This window comes from Malurus melanocephalus, unplaced genomic scaffold, assembly GCF_030028575.1.
Source record: "Malurus melanocephalus ecotype Western Australia unplaced genomic scaffold, MMel_1.1 scaffold_341, whole genome shotgun sequence".
NCBI classification, from domain to species: Eukaryota; Metazoa; Chordata; class Aves; order Passeriformes; family Maluridae; genus Malurus; species Malurus melanocephalus.
Genome location: NW_026623573.1, coordinates 803,725 through 810,904, shown reverse-complemented (window position 1 = coordinate 810,904; position 7,180 = coordinate 803,725).

Sequence of the window (7,180 nt, the reverse complement as noted above, 5' to 3'; positions counted from 1 at the left end):
ATAAACCAGAAAAATCTTCACTGTGACTACAAATTATTCGAAGTTTTTTCTTCTGTCCACCCTGTAGCTTTTGTCCCATTTGGATTAGCTCCAGCTGGTTGTTTTTTGTTTTTTTTTTTATATAGAAGCAGAACGTAAGCAAAAGCCACCTTGGTGACAGTGAGATGAGTTACCTGGAGAATATGGATGGGTCATCTGATGCCCCTGGTGTCAAGAACAATTATTTGTGAAGTTTGAGGATTTTTACAGGTACATTTTATCTCCRAGTTGTCAAGTTTGGCTGGAGAATGGGTGTCAAGGAATAGTTAACCTTTTAACTCAGGGGTTAAGGTCAAGGGTAGCATTCACAACACCATTGCTGCTTCTCAAAGTTTATCTGCTCCTCCCGTGTCTTGATAGGTGTTTTGTCATGAGGTGATCTTTGCAAAATATGTAGCTGTGTTTATCTTTGGTCATTTTTCTGGTGGTCAGTTATTTTCACTCTCTTTTTATCTTTTCTTTCCAATAATATTGTAATTTTTTTCTTGCACTTTTTGTAGAAAGTCTATTTCTCTGTCCATGCTAGGGGAGTTGGAACTAGATCAGCTTTAAGGTCCCTTCCAGCTCAACTATTTTATGGTTAAGTTACGGGAAAAAATAATTAGATTTTTGATCTAAACCCAATGTGAAAAAAAGATCTAATGAAATATGGGTTTCCTAAATTATGACTTTCAAAGTATAAATAATATAAAAGTCATAAAGAAATGTGTTTTGCAAATGGTGGATTCATACTATGATTAAAGATGTGGAATCAAAATAATTTTGTGTTCTGCATTTTGAGGACAGAGGAGACTCTTTTGGCCAAAATAACATAGAAAACTGAAAGGCTGCTGCAGGTTTTGGTTAAAAATGAATTGAAGTTTCACCTAAACTTGATTTTGCATTTTATGATAAAAATATGTTGTCAGGTTGTCCAATAAGGTTATCTTTYGAAATGTGTTGCCTGAGCAATAAGTAGGGTAGAAATTATTCAGTCATCACCCTGTCAAGGGCTGCGTGATTCCCACTGGCATTTGGGAAGATGACGYTCAAACCAAGGCTCTGATTCTGCAAAGAAATCAAATTCTCCAGTTTATGCACAAAAACAGCCAGCAGCTTCCATGGGTCTGCAGTGGATATAAACTGAAAGATGCTGTGGGACAATTCACTCCCATAAACGCTCCCTGGATGTTTTAACTCTTGTTGGTCCCAAGAGCCAAATTCTTGCCCATGAAAAGATAAAGCTGCACAGCTGGGGAGTCTGAGTGCTCCCCTGGAGTTCCAAGGAACAGGTTTGACTTCCAAACATGCCAAGTGTTTGTTGGTTGGAAACCGTGCCTCAGTTTCTCTCTCTTTAAAACTGCTCTTAACCTCTCCTGCACGCAACTGCAGAGAGCATCACCTGACATCTGTCATTGATTCTCTGCAGAAATAATTAAAGAACATCTGGAACATTGATAATTTGTGTCACAAGGAATGCAGCAGTATTGCACTGCAAGGGTGTRCATTTATCTTTCATGGCTGAATTGCACCAGATTGCATAAAACTGGGGAATTTCTTGTTCACCAATAAGATTGAGTTGGATCTAACTTTGTATAGATCTGGTAGCAAAAAAACTTTAAAATCCTTTCTATTTTTGATATTTTGCGTCCTTTGGTTTCTTTATTCTGCCACTCTAGGAAGTTTTGTTGTGTGTCCATTTGTCTAATTTTATCTGTTTGGGTTTTTGCTTGGTTTTTGGTGGGTTCTTTCTGAGGGGGCAAAGGGTGAGGGCAGACATGAAGGAATAGTTTGGGGGAAGTTAAGGTTTTTGTCACATTGAAATTCTCACCTCCTTTCTCAAGAACAAAAAATTTCCTCTTTCTTTCTGCTCTGTGCAATGCAGCTCTGACTTTATTTGAAGATTTTTTTTACAGTGGGAGCTAAAGGAAGGCAGTGGGGTCCCTTCATCAGCAATGGCTCTGTGTGACTTTAGGGAGTCCCACTCTGCCCAAGTGGCTGGAGGCTGTTTKTGCTCCATCACAGGGAGATTCTGAGTTTGGCAGAGCTGGCTGGGATCTCATCCTCAGCAGTTGATGCTCAGACAGGGCTCGTGCACAGCTCTGCTGCTCCCATCTGTTCCCATGGCACCGTTCCTGCTCAAGGTGAAATGCCAGCTCTAATAGGGCACAAGTGCCAAGGAAAGATTAGTTTGGATAGCAGGGCTCATTTCTGCTGTGAGAGCCCGTCTTGTGCAAGAATTCCCCCCCTCCACAGTCGTGTCATGCCAGAGCTGGGCTTTTTTCCATTTGCTGTTGCTCGTTTCCCTCTGAGTTACCCTCTGCTCCTGAAGGCTGCTCYCCCAAACATTCCCAAGTCAAGGCTGGCCCCAGGCTTCGTTCTGCCTCCATCAGCTGAACAGCAGACTGTCTAATTTGGCTTCAGTGAATGATTTCTCGTGTTTTAAGAACTAGCCAAGAATGCTCTGGTTGATTATGATATCCCATCCTGTTAGTTCTTTGTATTTCATTTCTTACTGCATGATCATTGTCTTATTTCTTAAACAAACATTGCCCTACCAAGCATTTTTTGACTCAGAATAACTTTGTAAGTTGTTGTTTACATCTCTGTAAGTAAAGGCCTCTCTTTTTGTGTTTATAATTAAATAGATGCCATTGTTCTAAGGTCCTCAAGCCATTCTAATTGATCCTGAAGCTCTTAAGGTTAGAAGTTCCCTYCTTTCAAAGATACCCTCTTTAAAAATTTATCTGTTACTCTTTTAATATAYGTTTCTTTTTGAACTTATCTTCCCGGGGAAAGGCAGTTAACAATGAGAAATAATGTTTTTGCACTCTTAGATTCCTTTTTTTGCTGATTGTTTGGGGCTTTTTCCTGAAGTACTTTCTCTCTTATCCATCCTTTTTGGCCAAAGCCTGAAGAATTTGTCATTTTGTGCCCAAATTAACAAACAGAAGTTTGTTAGACTGATATTTTAGATAGCTRTGTAATAGCTGATAGTTGTGTACCTAAAGTTTCAAGGTTGGTTTTGTCTGTATCTGATATATTTGGAAGCTGTTCGAATTTCTGCCATTGTCATAGCCCTGGTGACACCTTCTGTGGTGTTTTAACTCCGAACAGGAGTCTGGAAAATCAGCGAGGTTGGAGTCATTTCATAAAAGGACAGAAGAAAAGGYTGGCAGGAGAAATTGCTATAAACAAAGTGAATTGTTCTTTGCAGAAGGAAAATGAACTTGCTCTGTGGAAGATTAACTGTCTATTAACTGCAGACCAGGAAGGGAGAGCAGACAGTTGCTCAGGATWTATTAATTTGCAGGAGCTCAGTATCTCTGCCTCCCACTCAGTTAACGTCACTCTGTCTCTTTATTTTATTCTTCTCCAGAGATTTTTTAATTACCTTTCCTTTCTCCTCTCTGTTCAAAATTAATGATGGAGTAATTATTAGTTGTAAATCAGAATGCCTGGAGATAAAGAGACCAGTGCTAGAACTCAGGACTGAAGCAAATGGGAAGTTTCAACACTTTCCCACAACAATCCTGGAGATTTCCAGTTGAGCGAATTCTTAGTCTCAAGAACATATTTTTGCATAGATTTTATTTCTATATCATGCGATTAGTTTATCAAAGTATAAAAAAAATCAAGTTTCTTCACTGAGGTGCCAAATTACAGAGCAAAACGTTCCATCATGGACCTTTCTGGGTGTGAAAGGAAACAGCTCCCCAGGCTCAACTTCTAGGGGAGATTTGAGCAGCTGTTGGCCCTGAGTTTGGTGGGCAATTTTTAGGTTTGTAACCTGTCTCAGGAGCTCTGAGAAAGTGAAACTCAGCTGAAATAAATGGGCAGAATGGTCTTACTGGTTTTATCAGACACAGAGGCAAGGGCAGATCTCAGATCTGTGCCTCTTCTGGCTTCTGTCTTTTTTCACAATATTATCAGTGTGCAACATGCAGCAGCCTGAATGGATATTTGATGTGTTTTGAAGGCAGAGAAAGACCAAAGGAACCCTATTAAACTCTGAAAAATCAAAACTTTCCAGTGCCACGTAACACATAGGATAAATTAAGAGCTGAGATGAGATTTGGAGAAGCTGCAGTGCACAGGTTTGCTCTGTGATGCACGAATTCCTGCCAGGTGTCTCCTCTGCTGAGTTCTGTCAGGTGTCAGGCAGGAATTTGTGTGTGCCATGCACACACTCACTCATAAATAACTGATGTGTTTGCTGGGAGAATCATCAGTGATCAACAAAACACAGAACAGCAGCTGCTGCATGGCTTTAATGAAACTGCTCAGAGTGGGAGCACCAAGAGCTCCGAGATGTCCTGGTGTCCTTCCAGCAAAAGAACAAATGATTTGTGTTATTTGCTGTTGATTTTTGTGCAAACTTTAACAGTATAGTGGTCTTTATACTAAYTATTTTAAGTTTGTCATAGTCTTTTATTATAATTTAATGAATTGTTGGAATTGTTAATTTGGATAAGGAAGGAGTGGTTGAGGAAACACCTTCTGGGCCTGCAGAGTGTAAAAAGTGACAAATTTTAAACATATGAAATTCACATCAGCTTATATTTACATTATTCATTAAATAATAGCAGAATAAGAGATTTCAATTAATAGCTCCTGTGCTATGCATCTCAAATGCTTTCTGGGGAGGTTTTTGTTATTTGGGCAGCTGAAATACCTGGCAAAGAGAGAGACAAGAATCAGCTGACAACTAAACTGATGCAGCAGTGAGAAATTATTTTAAAGTGGCACATCTTGCATTAAAAACTGTTCAAAATTCAGGTTACACGCAGAAAAAAAAATCCAATATAATGGCATTCATGGAGAAATTATAAATTCTAAACAAGCTGAGATATTATGTTCCAGCCATCTAAATGYAGAGTTCCTATCCCAGCAGGAATACTGGAATAGCATTTCATTTCCCATAGTGATGAAACTGGCAACTTCACCACTTAAATTAGTTTCTGGGAGGTTTTTTTTCCTCTATGGCAATTGTGAAAATTGTATTTTTATTTATTCTGTCAGAATTTAGTGCTGGTRGTTAACAATTATGTGACAATGTAGTGGCCTTAAAAGAAATTTCAGTACATATATTTGGGGTCAGAACATTAATATAGTGAAAAATGCCAATGGAATGTTGTATCATCAATTATTAAGCAATAATAAATGRAAACCAGAATGAATAACTGAAAGTCTTCTGAGTCAAGGTGATGATTGCAATAAATATCTTCACTGAAATACTTCTCCCTGGRTTAGTAAGATGTGAAAAATCCAGCTACATAATAGCAGAGCATTTAGAGCATTGAATATCTGAATTCTGTTAATAAATTGGATTAAAAGTCTCACGAACTTTCAAGCAAAGAGTCCAGAATGGACCACCCTTSAGCCCCTCTGTATGTCTGGTTGGATTTTTCCCAGCAGGGATTTCATGGCACACTTTGCCCCAAAACATTTKGAGATGTTTAAAGGAAATAAATTTATTATTGTATGTTTTATTATAATTTGTTAAGATTTATCTCYCTAAGTATCTCCTCCAAACTGGTATGGCTGTTCAACTTGAGATTCCTAAGGACTCCTRGAATATTTAGAAYAACTGTAGARTATCAGCAAACCTGGAGTATCATTKCCTTCTAATGACATTTGTGCTGTATATGTGAATCAAAAAGTCAAATAACATATTTCATTTTCATCACAACATGATTTTTCTGTCTGACATTAATACAAGGTCAAATAAACATCGCATAGGGAGGAAATAAATCCRAATTTGAAGTCTGAAAGGGCAGTCATATTTCTTGAATGTTCTGAATGTCAGCTTTCTGCTAGGAAACGAATACAATGGCAGGGAGCGGGGACATTTGGAGTTGTCTTTTGTATTCAATCCCARTTTAATTTCTTTGAATCCTTGGTGTTTCCCATGCAGCAGTATCTTATGGCATTTCTAATGTTCCTCTTGAACCRCAGCAAATGAAAAGCTTTGAAAGGTCAGACATTCTTTGCCATATCAAATAAAACAAAGCTAAGTTAATAGATGTTATTTAATAAAACAGAAAGTGATGTCTCACACAGATGTGTTGTTAAAGATGAACTTCCCTTCGAGTTTTTGTACCAGAGAGTGTCTTATTGATTTTAAGCTCTTGTAAAAWATATTTTACTGGTGCCCTAATAATAAATCAGATATTTGCTTTTTAAATCCTGGGCTCTGTTGTGCCCTGCAATTCTAGTGGTAAATTATCACTCAGGAACAGACAGATTAACAACAATCGTCCTCTGACCTACATGTCCTGGAAATTGAAATCTAATGTCAAAAAAAAAGAACAATAAATTAATATTTAATTCAATAGCTGAGAATAGGCAATATTCTCTCACTTTGTAATGTTAGAGTTTTGTTTGATTTCATTTAGTCTGTCTGGTAAGAATAAGTTCTTTTAATTGTTTTCATTGTTCTGAAAGCAAAGAAACAACTAAGAGTAGAAAGAAAATCTTCACAAGCCCTAGTTATTTTTTAAAATAAGGCCTAGATAGGAGGAATTTAGTCTCATCCTCTTTCATTATTGCCTGTGAAATGAGGTGAGAATATATAATCCTCATACTTCTACCAGTGGCTCAGTCAGGACACTGTGCAAGAACCAATTGTTATAGTAATTGAATTTCAGTAAAATTTATGAATCCTCTTCAATAATGTCAAGTTTATTGAAATCTAAAAATAAAGAAACAGAATACTAGTCTGAATTATGACTTAAGAAAGAATTGTATAAWATATACAACTTGGAGCAGCATTATTAATAAAGAAAACATGCTGTACTTCACAGGAAATTAGTTTTCTAACTATTTGTGCTTTTGTGAAATGTTACTGCATGTAATCATTTGTGAGGAATAGTTTCCAAAATTTATCTTCAATGCATTGTCCAAAACATTAAAGGAAGATCAGGGGAGATTTTTAGAGCATCAAGGTGGCAATGAACAAGGGGAAATGAAGATAGAACATTAAAATCTTCCTACCAGAATCTTCTGGTGAGGGCTGGACAGGTCACCGTGCTCAGACACAAGAAATGTGAATATCCAGAAGTACCATGGGTTTACATTGTTGTGGTTTGGAATGCTGGCCAAAAGCCAGGCACCCACAACACCTGCTCATTCGCTCTCCCCCACCACCACACTGGGTAGA